Here is an 18,570-nt window from a genome sequence, read left to right as displayed (position 1 = left end):
CCACATACTTTTGCATTTCAGTGTTTTTAATATGACCTCACCTTTAGAGAAAAATGCAAATGATATTTTTTATTATTAATTCAAATCATTTGCATGCCACAATATTCAAGAAGAAACGGTGAAAAAAACAACAACCTGCTCATTGCACATGAAAAAGTAAAACTTAGTGGCAATGTTACTACAACATCTGAATCACTGCACTGTGTAATTGACCTTGCCTGTTCAACAGAGTTTGGGAACATCTTCTGCAATGAGCGCATAAAGAAATGCCTCTGTGGTGGAGCGCATTAGGGGGGATCCTTTCATAATTGCGTAAGGTTCTGTAACCAGTGAAAAGCCAAACAAAATCCCAAACTAGCAGTTATTAATTTGGATACAGAACAAGAGGCAGATGGAGCGGGTAATTGTAAAGACTCGCTGAGCAGACAACAGAGTGTTTAGTGGAATTAAAATGTGATTTTTACCCTGCAGGCAATAAATCTTATCTGGTTTTCACAATATCCTCCTCTAGTCATAACTGCAGGGATGCCGCATGTTGTGCCTGTTTCCTTTGCAAAGGCTACATGTAATGGAACAGCAGTGGTTTGTAATCTGTCTGACACTAGCTGTTAAGTTGAGTAGTGTTAATTTATTGGATCAGTTAGAGGAACAAATATTATTTCAGTGTTATCGGCAAGATGTACTGGTAAACTGCATATTAGGGGATCATTACTGCGTTAATGCATAAGTGGGATTTGAATGGTGTATATGGTTGAGTTGGGTATGGCTAATTTCAATGACTGAAATTTAAGATGTTTAAAGATGTTTTATGTTTAAGATGAAAGTTGGTATATAAAAACTCATTAGGTTAGCATTTAAAATATCACATAAATTTGGTTGGATACACAGTACAACAGTCCTTCTTGATATACAGTAAAGTCAAAAAATCAAGCAGATAGCTGATAAAAACTGGATTTTACAGAATATTATATGAGTGCTAAAATGGCTGTTTATGTTGTATTTTTAAAGCATCAGATACAATTTTTGTGCATCAGCATATTTTGTTTTGATGAGCAGAAATTACATTTACATGTATACAGTACTTCTTATTCTTTTCCTAAATATTGTTATTAATTTTATCGAAAATACAAGTGGATTATCTTCGCGTTTTGTACTACGCTACAGGTTGTAGGGAAGTAGTAAGGATGCAAGGTGGGCTCAGATAAAACAAACTCATCATGTCACTTGCTTCTCTGCTGATTTTTTTCAATATTGAACCCAGATCTTTCTCTTGTTTAGCTGACATCTTTAGTACATGTATTTTGCTACTAATTAAACAACATTTTCCTAATATTTGTCTACTAGCCAGCTGAACCAGCATTAAGAAAGCTTCAAATAACATTTTATGAAATCATATCTTATATATTTTTAAGGCGGCCGGGTTACTTTTTTATGAGTAGTTCATCTGATTTGCAGTGTGATTTTTATTCATAAAGGGGAATTGTATCGTTTTCCCACACAACTTCATTTCGAGTTCGCTAGAAGTAAAGCATAACATTGACTAATTAGCATCAAAGAATATTCAAAATACGGTTTTAGTTTGCTTCCTGACTTAGTCTACTTGGTGTAAAAACCCTGAGCTGTACAAAAAAGTTACACATTTAAAATATTTTCCAGGGTTTGTCAATAAAACAATATGCATAGCACCTTTAGAACTGTGCTTTAATCATAGAAACGCAGCTGTCAAGGTACCAAAGCAGAAATAAACGTGTTTTTAATGCATGAACTTTTGCTCAACAATTCTCATCTCTGACATCCATGGAAAACATGAATGTTTACTTCAGTCCCTTGGGATTGTCTATTTGAAGTGTGGCAAAGGCATTAGCTGCATCTCTTAGGTTGTGCAGACTGATATTCTCCTCCGCTACAACAGTCACATCCACAATCTCTTGCCAGCAAATGTTGCTCGCTCCACCTTTCTCTGCAACAGCGACAAAGTCAGGGCTATTAAACTGGAAGGGTTCACTTACACTTCAATAAAAAAAACACTTGATATTGGGGCTGCGGTACGCGAAATAAAGTTGGGTGGTCCAATTGTGTGTCCATGTTAGTGCATGTCAAACCTTCCATTTGAAACTACTGGCTCTGCTGCAGTCTGGGGTGTTCAGCCAATGAGCCAACAAACAAAGCATTCAAAATCAAAGTAGGTTATTCATATAAACTGGAGTCTCTATTGCTGTTTTGCAGCTCTCATCTGCTTTTGCACTATATTTTGTAATTTTTTATACATTTTTAGCTAAAAAAGAAATATATCGTTGCAACGTAACAATTTTCTGAAATACACCACCGTTCAAAAGTGTGGGATCATCCAGACAATTTCATGTTTTCCATGACAACTCACACTTTTATTCATGTGCTAACATAATTGCACAAGGGTTTTCTTAATCGTCAATTAGAGTTTCAACACCATTAGCTAACACAATGTAGCATTAGAACACAGGAGTGATGGTTGCTGGGAATGGGCCTCTGTGTCCCTATTCCATTAAAAATCAGCCGTTTTCATCTCGAATAGTCATTTACCACATTAACAATGTCTAGACTGAATTTTTGATTAATTTAACGTTATTTTCATTGAAAAAAAATTCTTTCAAAAATAAGGACATTTCTAAGTGACCCCAAACTTTGGAAAGGTAGTATATATTAATACTGTTGTACACCAACTTGTGAATCATCAGGATTTCACTTGGGAGGATGTGGGATCAACTGAGGAACAAACACATTCATTGTCGAGGGGAAGCAACTATCCTGCCTCAGCATGAGATACAACCCAGACCGACCCCAAAAACTCATCGCGTTGCCGTGTTCAAATCCAAGCTAATTATGGGACATCTGGTTTTTGAATGTGCATGCATTAATCAGATTGTCAGATGGTGCACATATCAAATGTATGACGCACATAACAGGACAAAGAAATAGACATTTTTTTCATAAACGCATTCTATCAAGATCTGCTTGAAATAAATACATAAATAAATAAAATATAAACTCTAAGTCGACTCCATGGTACAATGTGATACGTCTGGGCAGTGACTGCCTCCGATGTACCTCGCTGGATGATTCTCAGTAGACATCCACTATTCACTGTCTTCAGAAGGATGTGTCTGTTCTTGGAAACATGAAATGGGCATCAAGCAGCTCAGAACTGCAGAGAGTCCAGAATTAATATTCAAGGCCCAGTCACCTTAAAGTTCTGTATGCTAAACGTTTTCCCACATTGCTCCAAGGAGTATTCAATCGTCAGTATCTTGGTGAGGAACTGACTGCAGAATTTATATGAAGTAACACTCGAGAGTTGTGAGAGCATTAGCTATTGGGCTTTTTATTTATTTAATTTGAAAATAATCTTTTCTTTATTGATTTAACTGAATGAACTCACTAAACCAGGGCAAAGCTCTCATCCAGAGAATTTCACTCGCTATATAAGCAGCCAATCAAATGTCAGCATTTCTCTGAAACTTAAAATCCGAAGAATCCAACTTGTGACGAAGGTATAAACTAGAGAGGTCCATTAATGCCTTACAGCTGACACAACTAAACCGTATTAGTCGCATAATTTGTTTCTGAGAGAGATCCAATTATGTGTGATAACCTGCTCCAGAGAACTGAATGCCGCATGAATACTGCATTATTTTGCTAGAAAGAAATTTACATTTGGCTTGAGGATGGAACTCATCAGTTAAAAGGGCCATACTTCTTTTATTGGTGGTCTCTTAGGATATTTAAGCTGACAGGCGCAGGCACCGCATAATGCATCTGTAACGTGTCCTGCATGAGTTGTTTTGGAACGGAAGTCAACACTGAGAAAAGCAGCAGCAGCACGGGGAAGGTGCAGGACAAATTAACTCCACACAGCCATCTACAGTTCCAAAATACAACAAAACTTAACAATGTGTCACCCCGCAGGTGCATCCAATGAAAGGTTATCTAAACTCAGAAATCAGAGTCCCATAACTCTCAAGCAGCAAACAAGCCAGGATGCAGCTCCAAATTAACACAGCAGCACAGTGACAAAACATGCTAATAAGATCTGTTTGCTTTGAAGAGGAAAAATAATGACCGTCCTGGTCCATCAGATAAATAAAAGCCTACAAACCCAATTAGAGCAGGCTTTTATGATGGATGAAAGGCACTCACTGTAATGGTTTGTTAATAATACGAGTAACTGCTCCTTTGCACAACAATGGTCTAATTAGGGGAGACCGTTGGGATGTGACCCATTTGTATAAAACATCTGCAACCGCTCACAATCAAGGTTATTCGCTGGTGTTTGAAACGCCCAAATTGTGACAGATGACATGAAATAATGGTAGGTAGCGGAGCAGCCCTGTGACTGAGTGCCTGGCATTGTGGAAAGGCAGTCATGTGTGCACTGTGGGTGGAAAAAGTGCCAGCATGCCAGAGGTGCAATCAAGAATACGGGGAGAAATTGTGAAAAACATTTGAACCTTCTTGCGACAACTCCTAATCAAAACTAAAATTTCATGCCAAATGAGCAGGTGGAAGAGGTCTGGAATTTCACCGTTTTTTCTTCCTCGTGCTGACATGATACATGTGAGTAAATGAACATTACTTTGTGAACGAAAGTGTTTTGACATCCTGAATAATTTCCCACTGGTGCATTTATTAGACTAATGTTAGAGAATGGGAGAGGCAGGAGATTCAACAAATCTGAGCAAATTCTCTGAAGTCCCTGTGGTCGTATCGATCAAACAAATGAGACTTGCTTTAACCCAATTAGAACTTTCTGTATGTCTCAATGATGAACGGCTGTGTTTTTGTTATATCGTGTAGTCAGACTGAGTCCTTTACATCTAAATTGCATTTGCAACAAGAAGAGAGAGCGCAGTCCTCCCCCAAGGCTGCTCAGTTGTTGTGTGATTTTCGACTGATAAGTTCCAATAAGTGCGCAGCGATGGATTTGTAATAGGATCGCAGTCATGTCATAATCAACAGGCAGCTGACGTAGTGTTCACTTGTCATAGTTAGTGACACCATCTCGCAATGATACAGAAATCTTAAACAAATCCGTGGATCCAGACTATAAGGCGCATCACTGCCAAACTCTAATCAGGTGGTCTTTGTGTCATTTCTGACCTTCCCTGAGTATTTAATCCACATCTGATGGTCTATTATTGAGTAATGTTGTGCACAGAAGGAAAGACAGATTAACAGAAGGTCAAACATATGCCAATCATCACATAACTCCGCCACGTTCCTTGGCAGAGTAATTATGTTTTGAAGGAGTGATAATGTTGTTTTCAAACAAATGGAATTTGTGATGGACTGCACGGTGAATTAGCGGTTAACACTTTTGCCTTGCAGCTAGAAGATCCCCGGTTCGCATCACCACCTTACTGGGATCTTTCTGCATAGAGTTTGCATGTGTGGGCTTTCTCTAGGTACTCCGGCTTCCTCCCATGTTGAGGTTAATTGTTGAGGTGTGAATGTGAGTGTGACTGTGTTGTCTGTATATGTAGCCCTATGATGGACTGGTGATCTGTCCAGGGTGTCCCCTCTCTTCACCCTAAGTCATGGGGTAGACTCCAGCCCCCCCGCAACTCTAGTGAGGATTGGGCAGTGTATAAACTATAGATGGATGGAATTTGTGATGTGACACGGTGGCAAAGGCGCCCAGTTTGAAAGAGTGACAAAATCCAAGTGAGAAGGTAGGATGGATGGTTAGTGGAATAAACCGTCAACCAGACTTTCACCGAGAGGATGAGGATAGCGCCGTGTGATGGACTAGAGACTATCACTGTCAGAACAAAGTGTAAATTTCTGTTAAATTTTCACTTGCTTTCTTGTTATGTTTAGGAGAATGTTTTGCTTTGTTGGACACTTATACTTTTACAAACCTGCAAATGGAAGACAATTAAATGATAGATAAAACTAGCAGCATCAAGACCTTTTGACTTATGTGACTTTTAAATAAATCAAGGAATTACCCCATCATCATTTAGGATTTTATTCAAACACATGAATGTGAACTTCATTGTGGTCAGAGACCAAAGTCAGTATTGTAGCTTTGCTGCAAATGAATGTGATATCTTTCGTGATTGTCCAAATCACTGATTAAATCAGATTCAATCCCTTCAACATTTCAGATATTTTAGTCTGGGCTCGACCACCAAACTGACGGGCTATACCATCCTTAACCTTGAGTATACCATGGCCCGAGAAATGACAAAGATACTGTTTATATTATAGTAAAATGAGTTAACACTGCCTTTGTCAATCTTATGCCGTAGAATATCAGTTAGCTCTTCAACAAAATGAGGCAGTAATGTTATTTCCTATCGTTACCAGTTTTAGAAAATGGTTTATTTCATGTCAGTTTTGCTATACTATAGAACGTGTGACATTTACTGAGAGAATAATAACAAGCAAGAACATTCACCAGACCGTTCTTACACACACACTATGGAGTAAAAGTTGGCAACAGCAAACTTCTTGCTCTCCCTGGAGTGTATGCTGCTGCCATGCTCACTGATCCCCGGTCTTGAAACATCTGCTGTTTTTTTTTTTTTTTTACTGCACAGGCAGATCACAAGGACATTTGAGTTTATACATCAACCAATTGACGTACAGTACATGTAATGCGACATTGACTTTGAAACACTCTCCTGGCCAAGGGTATGTCAGTCACATTTGTTACTCAGGTTACTCTAAAACGTTTGGTTATTCTCTGGTGAATATTGAGATTTCACTACAATGCCCTTCACAGGAAATTGCCAAAAAAAAAAAAAAAAAAGCAGTAGAGAGAAGCTGGAGCAACTACTCCTCGCTGATAACAGAGAAACTGAACGTGTTAATGAGCAGTTTTATACTCGTCAACTCAGTTAGTTGGACTCAGAAAATGGCAAATTAGACGCATAGCAAATTATCATAGAAACCAGGAAATACAGTTGGAATAATAATGTTCAAAGCATCCACAAAGCAATGACAAGTTAAGTTTCTAAATTGCTGTGAATTATATAACAAAGCTGTAGCTCATTTGTATTATCTGTCACATCACATCATGATTTTAGAACCATGGTATTATTCATCATGAGCAGAGGGGTAAATGGCATTAAAGGACAAAGGAGGACAAGCATATCTCCAAGTGAAAGCAGTTTCTGCCATTTGGCATTTGGGTGACATTGTCATCCGTGCGACGTGCACTCCCACCATTCATCTGATGTAATTCTTGCCCATTTTTCAATCAGGAACTGAACACCAGTGTTGGTTTCATGGCCACGTTTATTATAAGCCTCTAGTTATACTTAAACAAACCCTAAGTAGCTGTGATTTTACCCAAACAATCAAAAAACTTGAACTGATTCTAAAACTCCAATAAATAGATGATTTATACCCGCTGTCCCTCAATGTCAACAGACTGTACTGTGAGTTTTTCAAAAAGAGATAAAGCTAATTTGGTGACTTTGGGTAATAGTGAGTCTATAAGTGCTTCACTGACTGATAAACAGTTGATTTCTTCTTTTAGCGTGCATACTAATGTTTGGTTTTGGGAGGGCCATTATCAGTCAGTCCACCACTTTAGCATGTTGTTATGTGCAAGTATTAGATAGCATCTTATACAGACAGCCCCCTTAATGCGCAATGACTTTGGTTATCACAATTTTTCTGTTGGTGCCACAGTGAGTTTGGTCAGTGTTGAAGATCCTTACACTATGACTTTTATTGATTTTGGATATTCTTTGTGTTATGCCACCAGTTTTACAAAGTTTTTGCTTACTCAACAAAATGTATCAATATCCACTGGATAAACTCATATATTCTAAGACATTAAAGACATTAAAGGTTCATTGTTGATGCATTGCAATGACTTTGGTGATCCCGACTTTTCCTCGTGCCTCAACTTCGGGTTCACTTTCAGTTTCAGTACACAACAGAAGTGAGCACACTTCTGTACAAAAGCTCTTAAAAGCCAAAGCCTTTGAAATAGGATCACCTGATAAATATAGAGATGTTTCCTATAATAAACAACAAAATATGAAATGAACAGAGAAAGACTGGTGACAAATTACAAGTCTGTCTAAACACATTTGCATCAGCAATCAGAAGGTATAAAATTGGCCATTGTACTGCTAATCAGAGCTGCAAGGATCATCCCCTGAAATTATGCCATGGGCAGTGTGGTTCACAATCTGTAAAATAGATGGGCAGGTGTTTCAAACTTGTCACAGGGGTTATCAACGGAAATTTGAGTGTCTGGTATAGCTCAGATAGCGAGAAGTACATATCATTCATCAACCTCTATGAACAGCATCCAAGGAAAAAAAATGTTTTCGTTCTTCAGTGCCAAACTGCAGGATGAAACTTTGCTAAACAAGATGAAAGAGACCAGACAAGTATCTTCAGCATGTTCTTTGGTTAGATCAGATTAAGTTGAATTTGTGTGGCTTGGATAAGAAACTGCAACTTTGACATGAACCAGGCCAGGACTATCATAGTAAATGTATAGTCCTGACAGTGAAACCAAGAAGTGGGGGTGTGATGATGTGGGATTTATGATGTTATAAATGGCATTTATAGAAGGCAGTCGACACCCTGAACAGGTCACCAGTCTATCAGCACACTCACAGTCAGACCTACATAAAATTTAGAGTCATCAGTCAACTTCAGCACATTTTTGGACAGTGGGAAGAAGCTGGAGTACCTGGAGAAAACCTACGCAAGCACGAGGAGAACATGCAAACTCCACGTAGAAAGATCCCAGGCTCAGGCCAGGATGCAAACTGGGAATCTTCTAGCTGCAAGGTGTAGTATTTGATCTGAGACATGTGTTGCTTAATATATTTAGTAGAATGGCATGCGCTTCACCTGCTTTCAACTGTTTAGAATGGAATGTGCTATGTTTGTTCCTGATTGTTCAGAAGGATTTAAAGTTGTGTCCAAATAAGGTTCCCAATCTACAGGTGGTCGACCGATGGGGCTTTTAGGGGTCTAGGAGGATGATTGAAGGGGCCCTCTGTTTCCTATTTTGGTCTTTGAGCAGAAACTATTTGTGGTGACCTCATACTTGAACTTCTTGTCCAAAGTGTATAAAAGTGACCTGACTTCTTTGTTTGGGGAGAGATTCTCTATTGGCTTTGGAATCCTCCACAGGCAGACCATGGAGCCTGTTCAGATGCTGTCTTTTTATAATAAAATCATTAAAAGTAACAGTGTCATTGGACGTGTTATTCAACCTCGGCACATCCAAGAGAAACCACAACAAAGGCAATGGTACTAACCGCTGTTCAGCCCTAATCTGTTAATGTCCCAGTGAATGTCTTTGTTTTTCGACTGAGACACATAGATCCTGTGGATTTATTAGATTGCAAAGTTTCATTCAAGCCTTACATGAGGTTTGCCTGAAAATATTGTTTTTATTTCTTTGTTGTTTCTGTTTATTTGCCTTGTTGTTCAAGCTGTGGATGATTCAGGGTGAACATCACTATATGAGTTTGATTCCTACTAAGTAAAATAATCTTGAAAATGATAAAGTTTCCACAAACACACAAGTGCAACAAGGAGACTGCCTATGTTTTTGACACACATGATCGTCTTCCCTAACTATCTGTACTGTTCTTCTGTTCAATTATTTTCAATTCAAAATGCAGTTCAACTATATGGAAATGATCTACGCTGGTCCTCTCTGTTACCTCTTTTTGGAGTGATAATGAGAGAATGTGCACAAAAAGGCTGAATTACCTGGGTACGCTGACAGTGAATGCATGAATAAATGAAAACCCTTGTGGTCCCACATGGAAAAGGTGAATGTCTTTTTTCCAACCTTTGCCTTTGTGAGTTGATATCTTGCTTGAACTTACATTTGTAATACAACAGGTAACAGCCAAACATGAGCATTTAGAACAGTTACAAGCCATATCCCTGAATATGCTTTTCAAGATGCTGAAAGACACTTCACGAAGTAGGCAAGAAAGAAATAAGTAAATCAAAATGGACAAAAGAACATATAGAAAAAGGGATCATGAGCTGTAGGTGGGGCTGCACAGTGCTAGCACCTTTGCCTTGCAGCTAGAAGATCTCCCTCTTTCTGCATGGAGATTGCACATTCTCCCTGTGCTGGTGTGGGTTTTCTCCAGGTACTCTGACTTCCTCCCACGGTTCAAAAACATGCTGAGGTTAATTAGTAACTTGTTTGTCTGTATGCATATATAACCTCGTGATAGATTGGCAACCCATCCAGGATATCCCCTGCCTTCACCTTAAATTAGCTGGCTCCAGTGAGGATTAAGCGGTGTGTAGATAATGGATGGATGGAGTTGTAGATGGTGTAAATGGATCTCACTTTATGGTGGGAGCTGCAATGGAGAAAACTACATCAATCCAGGTCCAGAATTTGGTCTGGATGGAGATAAGATCCGAGCATCTGCAGTGCTGAAGGTCCTGGTGGGAGTATACCTCCAGGAGCTCAGTCAGGTAGAGGGAAGCCAGGTTGTGGAGAGCTTTGTAGAAGATGAGAAGTACTTCGAAGTTGATCTGGTAGGGAACAGGGAGCCAATATGGGTGAGCAGGCAAATAGCAGAATTATGGATGTATTGAAGCTTCTTGAGGATTTTGAATAATGTACCATAGAGAAGACTTTTGCAGAAGTCAAGTCTGTTGTGGTGAATGTGTGGATGACAGTTTCAACAGCATCCCACTTAGGATAGTGTGGCTCTCTTTTTATTTACTAGAAAACCAAACCTATGACAGTCTAGAGGTGAGACCAGGAAGCAGACTTGCATTTTTCCACACCACTGTCACTCTCCCAACATCCCATAGAGACTGTGTTTGCCCTCAGACCATCCACATCCTTTAAGTGTAAAATTAACAGAAGAGGGGCTGTTCATAGCAGCCTTTTTTAAATTAATACAACTTTATCAGAACCAAAAAAAAATAGGGCAATTAGATGTGGCTTATTAAATATTAAATCTCAATCATCTGAATCTCTTTCACTTAATGGTCTGATAACTGATCATCATATCGACTGACTGAAACCTAACTCCAGCATGAAGAATATATCAGCCTAAATGAATCAACTCCCCACAGTCATATTAATTTTCATGTACCCAGGCAGAGGGGAAGAGGTGGCAGTAATCTTCCATTCAAACGTATTAATCAACCAGAGAACAGAAAGTTAGAATTTGTTGGAAAGCCTTAGTTTTAGTCTCACACACTTGAATTGGAAAACACAAACTCACAGTTTTAATCACACCCTTGATCTTGTTTTGACACATGGCACAGAAATTGAAGAGCTAACTTTTGTCTAACTTTTGTACGTTTGTCTGTCTGTGTGTGCTGTGTGCAATAATACACAAAAATGAAATGACGGATTTGGACGAAGTTTTTAGGTGATGTGTGTGGGTGGGCGTGGGGAGGTGGTGGGGGGATTAGGGGTGTGTGTGGGTATGTGGGTTGGCGGGGTTGTGATGAATAGATAACACAGGGAGCTAAACTAAGGGTCAACTGCACCTCTCAGGGAATTACATTGCAGAGAGTACAAAGACATGGAAGAACTGGACACTGAACTACGCACAAACTACAGAACTTTGTGCAGACTAAAGAGTATTATTCATACAGGAGCAGGGAAACTAACCAGGGCTGAGAAACACAATGCTAGGAAAGTTGTCACTGATAAGAGGTTAACAGATAACTCATGCACACAATGTGATACACAGGAAACCAAACTTTGGGGCAAAATGCACACAGTGGCGTCACAAATGGTCCGCCTGATCCGTCAGTTTCATGCATCCCATTCATTGTCTGTGAAACACACTGCTTTGCATGCTGGTTCCGTTGCGGTGCGCTTTGAGCTGCTATCCAGTGTGTCACCCTGGAGCAGGCCGCAGCTCATTTGCATACAGTAGACTCGACTTCTGCTTTATGCAAATTTGATGTGGAGTGTGGGGGACCGATGCATTGGAAATCTTTTGGTAGGTGTCTAAACTAGCCATCGTTGAACTAAAATGCAGACAGCTGCACAGGTTATTTATTGCCTCAAATGTTTTATTTATTTATTTATTGCCTCAGAAATACTTTTTGCTGAAATGTTTTTCGAAATTTAAAAAAAAAAAAAAGTTTGCAACCGAGACGACATGTTGGTCTGAATCTCCTGCCGGACTCAAGCTGAAAGCGCTGTCGTGTGATCATGTAATGGCCCGCTACTGACCACAGACCAAGTGGGCAAATTTTCCGATGCAGCGCATTTATACATATCATCACAACAAAATACAGTGCGGGCTGTACAAAAGCAACAACACATACACTGAGCTAGACACATGAGTTAAGCACAGCAGCCCCACACCATTACACAATTAGAAAAACCAATATGACAGCCTAGGGCAAGCGACAAAACTACCTACTTAGCTGGCAATCAGGACAGGAGAGTGGTCAGAGGGAATTTGGACAGATGAATCCTGGAGCGTGGTCTGCAGGTTACACCATGAGCGGAGAATGAAAATAAAGTTGATAAAGTTTGGTCAAGGTGGGTGAGGGACAATATTCAGGTCCAGGCAAGAATCCAGATGGGGAGTGGCATGGAGAGCAAGGCAGAAGAACAAATGGGAATGAGGCATGAGCTGGCCTGAGTTGACTGACTGTGTGTAGTACAACATTTTGATTAATGTAGTGTAGGTGTATGTAGATTTTCCTGTAGTTGTTGCCATGTTTTAGTAAGACATATTAATCCAGTTTATTGTACAATATAAATTTGTTAACAATATCCATGTTTATTGTCACGAGACCAGGTACTGAACAGTGTGGGTTTCATGAACTTTTGAATGGTGTGGAAGTGCAAGCTGCTGTGGCCAGACAAGAAGGGTGCACATGTGTATTGCTGTGATGATGTAAAGTATGTGTGGCAGTGCGCTCAGGTCACGTGACTAAAGGAATGGATTGACTGGTTTGGAAATAAACAAACTTGGAATGGGAGCCTCTGTGGATATATCCGGGTCACTGTCGCAGCCATGTTTTTTAGTGGAGAGGATCCGTGTCAGAGCGGAATAACTGATGAATTCTCATAGTTGTGACGCAGAGTATTTCAGGGTCATGCCATTTTGGGATGATATAGCATTGAGCCTGGTGGTACTACTTGGTAGCCACAGAGTTGCTGACAAGAATGACAGGCACCATAGGATGATCCAAAGCATGGCAGGCGAAGGGGGAATTTGGGGAATCAAGATGTGAGAAGGAGATGTGCAGGTAAAGAAGGCAGCCGGGCAGACTACTAAAGTTAGCTGCAATCGTAAGTCTCGGGCAGCTTGATGACTGGCGTGGCAGTTTAACTGATAGCTAGCAGCTAGAATGTGGCCCAAGCAAACAAAGGACAGATGGTAAGACATACAGGAAGGAGAAGCAAGCAGTCGTGGAGGAGCCAGATTGGTGGAGGCAGAAAGTCAGATATAAGCTGGGGGTACAGGCAGAATCGATCAGAGGTGGTATCAGTACAAACAAAACTGAAACTATGGTTCAGATGGGGGAATAATGAACAAACAACCCCAGTGTCCTCTTGCATTGGGATGTGAGAGGACTGATAGTTTCTATCCATCAAAATAAAATTTAAAAAAAGCTTTATTACAGTAACAACTGTCTTCTGTAAACCTGAACATAGGTTTTCAGGGTGCTTTTCAGGTAGGTTGTTCCAAGCAGCATGAAAAAGTTTCCACACTTCCTCTGTGGATTCAGTCTGTCTCAGTCTTCTGCCTCATCACGTAATTGACACAATCTTCTGTAGATTTCCCAGACATCTGCCCAAAAATCCAGTATTTCTCAGGATACAACAACAACAACAAAACTACTACAAAAACAACACACTCACATTTAAAACTCTATCAGTATCTGACACATCCAAATTTTTTTCAACAAAAAAATCCAAAATAGTTTCCATTAATTAGAAAACTTTTGTCGACTTCTTAAAATCTTTTTCAAGAGGATTGGAAAACATGCTCTTTGATTGCAAAACAGACACATCTTCTGAGAAAGCTTTCAAATAAGGAGAGAAGCCACCAATTAAAGTGACAAAAGAAGACGTGAGTGCAATTTGTTTGGGCAGGATGTCTCTGCAAATCAAAGTGCCTGGGGTCATCCTACTTTCTGAGCACAATAGCAGAAAGTCTGACAGAGAAAAGCTGTTAGTTGTTCTTTGTGCAGTTCCCAAACGGCAAATCAGCATTGCTAATAGATTTTTCACCCAGCAGTTCAAGGCAGCCTCCTGCTGGGCCTAACGTACCATGGTCAACAGTCCCCGCAGTCTGTCCACCACAGTTTCTCCTGAGATTGGAAAATTGCCTTTCAGTACAGTACACAGGAGTTTTCTGTCAGAAAGTCTCCTGTTTCTTATTCTTTGCAAATCAGAGGTTTGATGTCTACATAACCACACAGTAATCTCTCAGAACGAGGTTAAACCAAATGATTCACTGGCTTCTGGATTTCAGGGGGAAATAAATAATGAAGGAAGTTGCAATCATTTATTTCACGTTTCCATTTGAATCATTTTCCATATTGTTGCTATGTTCCCTGCTAGTATAAGGATTCAAGCTTTAACAATTCAAAAAAAGCATATCATTTTGCTTATGTAAATGCCAAGGCTTGGATCTCATACATATCTAGACTGAATACTTATGTGTTTCCTCATTCAAGCCAAGTAGTTTTGTGACCAAATGTAACCAAATCTTTACTGCCGAGGAGACAGACCTGAATGAATCAGTCGGCAGTGGCAAACTATGTCATCCATCCGACATGGTTGCCTGATCAGAAAATTCTTAAATTGGTCATTCTTGAAGATAATTCCAGTTGAGCTGTTTGGGAGGCTTGTTGGGATTGAGGGTACAGGTGCAGTTACTGGTAGGTCTTTACTGGGTAAAATGCCAATTTCTCCCATTGTTTCTCCTATCTCCTATGGCAGAAACAACAGTTTGTGTGGAATACAAGAAAAGCAACTGTTGCCACCTTGGCTAAGTGAGAGAGAATTGAATGGCACACACAGAAACCTTGACAACAATAAAGACTTGTCCTGTTCAAAAGGGACTGTATCATAGTCGAATGCAAACACCTGCATTGCTGTCTCAAAGATAAAAAGCTTTCAAAGATGAGAAAAAGATACGGCTTTTTATTTTTCCGACTGCAACAAAAATCCATTATCATATACAAGCCACAGTCCATTTAGAATGCTGTTGTTATTATTACTGTATATTCAGCACTGTCTGCTAAGATGCATATATGTTTTTGTTTGTTTGCTTTCCAGTTTTGTATTATATGAGCCCAGAAGAAAAGAATCCACTTTGATATATCTTCATACCAGTGCACCAGCAAGATATTGGTCAAAATGTGACCGTATTTGATGAGAAACATGATTCAAAATGCTGCGTTGTTTAAATTTCTATCACAGCTCCTGCACTCAATGCTCTCTTTTCTAAAAAAAAAAAAAAAAAAAAAGTAAAAGTAACTTTTCATTCTTCACCCAATGGAAACTGTTGTGCCAGAATTTATTTCATGATAATTAAAGCAATGCATTATTCTAACAGGATTTTGCTATGAGAATAAACCTTTCGCTTCAACACATTCATAACGAAAAGCCTCACAATCAGTGGTATCAACTTTATAAAAGCCTCTGTCATTTTCGCTGTCAGCCATTGTGGATTTACAAAGAGCTCACAAAGGCAAACACAGTCAATTAGCTTTCTAGCGAATTAATGTCTGCAATCACTCTGCCTCCTTTGTGTTTACCTGCAGTGATATGCCACTTAGCACAATATTTACAAGAAAAAAATGATTGTACAGCCCCACATCATGTCTCACTGGTGGACCAGGATTTTCAATGCGAGGAATGAGAACCTCTTTGTCTCTGTAATGTTTGAGTAGGCAATCATTTTGGACGCTTATTAAAATATTTGAGGAATGGCCTGGAAATGACAACGCCAAGTGGTTCTGCCTTCTGTGAAAATCACATTAGGAATAGAACTGTCTTTGCCCAGCAAGAGATATTGGCACAAAAAGAAAAAAAATTGTGTATTCTTTTGTACAAAAACGGGCATTGAAATTCTATAAGTCATGCTTTTGGACTATTGATTGAGATTAATGCCTAGGCTTATGGGAATGAGCTCTAAAACAATAACCCATTACATTGGTTAATTGATCATTTGAAAAATCTATAGCACTCCTTTCCCCGGGCAAGAATTAATGTCTCTGCAGACCATAATTCATTAACTGCTTGGCAAACTAGTTGGAATTTTTTCAAGACTGAGAAATTAAAATGCAAGACAGGAAAACCTAGAGCTGACCTGTTACATAAAGGCAGGACTTTCCCTGCTGTTTCACAAAGACATCCTGAACACCCAGATTCACTATTGTAGAATCATACAATATGTATTCCAGAATGTGACAAAGAGTAGTAATGAGTTTAAATTACTAGTAATGAGTTTAAATTACAAGGAGGATATAATTTAGTGATACACTTACAAAATTCCTTGTAAGTGTAAAAACCTACTTGGCAATAAAACTGATTCTGATAAACATAGCATTTATTCCTCTTGCACAAATGCATTTACAAACATATCAAGGACCGATGATAGTATGCATGAACAATTTCAATTCAGTGTCAAGATATGTAAAAATGTGTCTGTCAGTACTTAAGTTTGAACATTGTGAACTTGATGACCCAAACCTGGTCCTGATGCCCCTGGGGCCCGAAGAACAGTTCAGTTAAGAGGTCCTTCTATCTCACCTGTGAGTTACAGTGCCGTGAATATTTCCCCCACTTAAATGTTTAAGACCATCAAACAAATTCAAATACTAGACAATAATAACCAAAGTAAACACAATATGCAGGTTTTGAATGACGATTTATTCTTTTAAGGGAAAAAAGCTATCCAAACCTATCTGGCCCAGTGTGAAAAGGTAAATCATGAATTAACTGTGGCTAATCTTATTTTTTGGAAACCGAGTTCAGTTTCACTGACCACACCCAAGCCTGATTACCTCCAGACCTATTTAATGAAGAAATCACTTAAATAGAACCTGTCTGACAAAATGAAGTCGACCAAAAGATCTCAAAACACTGCAGTAAAATGCCACAATCCAATCCAGGTCAAGCACAAATGAGAAATAAAGTAATTGACATTTATCAGTCTGGAAAGGGTTATGAAGCCACTTCTAAAGCTTTAAGACTCTAGCGAACCACGGTGAAGAGCCATTATGCACAAATGGACAAAACATGGAACAGTGGTAAACCTTCCTCGGAGTGGCCGGCCTACCAAAATTAACCCAATAGTACAGCGATGACTCATCCAGGAGGTCACAAAGGAGCCCAGGACAACATCTTAAGAACTGCAGGCCTAGTTTGCCTCAGTTAAGGTCAGTGTTCATGACTCAACAGTAAGGAAGAGAATGGGCAAAAATGGCATCCATGGCAGAGTTCCAAGGTATCAATCAATCAATCAAAATTTATTTATAGAGCACTTTACAACACTCTCGGGGACCAAAGTGCTTTCAATTAAAATCAAACAGTAAAATTAGAAATAAAGGCAAAAGAAAACAACAATAGAACACGTCAAGAAAATAAAATAAAATCAAATAAGATAAAATGTCACCACATTACTGAGTATTAAAGACAGTCTGAGACAGGTTTTGAAAAGGCCAAAGTCATTGATGGTGCGCATGTCAGGGGCCAGTGTGTTCCAAAGTCTGGGCCCAGCGACTGAAAAGGCTCGATAACCCCAGTGTTTGTCCCTGGACCTAGGGACTTCCAGAAACAGCTGATTTGTGGAGCTTAACGCTCTGTTAGGGTTTCAGACAGAAAGAAGTCCTGCCAAATAAATAGGCGCAAGGCTGTTCAGGGCTTTAAAAACAAAAAGCAAAATTTTAAAATCTATTCTAAAAGAAACTGGAAGCCAGTGGAGGGAAGAAAGGACTGGGGTGACATGCTGAAGTGTTAGTCAAGAAACGGACTGTTGCATTTTGCACCAACTGGACAGGACAGAGTGGGAAACACAAACATAAAGTGCATTGCAGTAATCTATTTGTGAGCTGATAAAAGTGTGCGTAGTCCTTTCAAAGGTATAAACCACTGCTGACCAAAAAGAACAGAAAGGCTCATGTTACTTTCCAAGCAAACATCTGAATGATCCCCAAGACTTTTGGGAGAATATTCTATGGACGAAATTCAAACCTTTTGGAAGGTGTGTGTCTCGTTACATCTGGCGTTCAGAAAAGAATATCACACCAACAGTCAAACATGGGGGTGGTAGTGTGATGGTCTGGGACTGCTTTGCTGCTTCAGGACCTGGATGACTTGCTGTGATTGATGGAACCATGAATTCTGCTCTCTACCAGAAAATCCTGAAGGAGAGTGTTCGACCAACAGTTCGTGACCTCAAGCTGAAGTTGACAAGTCAACTTCTGAATGACTTAAAAAAAGAACAAAATGAAGGTTTTGGAGTGGCCTAGTCAAAGTGCAGACTTGAATCTGATTGAAATGCTGTGGCATGACCTTATAAAGACTGTTCATGCTCGAAAAACCCCAGTGTTGCTGAATTAAAACAATTT

The sequence above is a fragment of the Acanthochromis polyacanthus genome, chromosome 17, assembly GCF_021347895.1.
Source record: "Acanthochromis polyacanthus isolate Apoly-LR-REF ecotype Palm Island chromosome 17, KAUST_Apoly_ChrSc, whole genome shotgun sequence".
NCBI lineage: Eukaryota > Metazoa > Chordata > Actinopteri > Pomacentridae > Acanthochromis > Acanthochromis polyacanthus.
Note: the sequence above shows the minus strand (reverse complement) of the source record.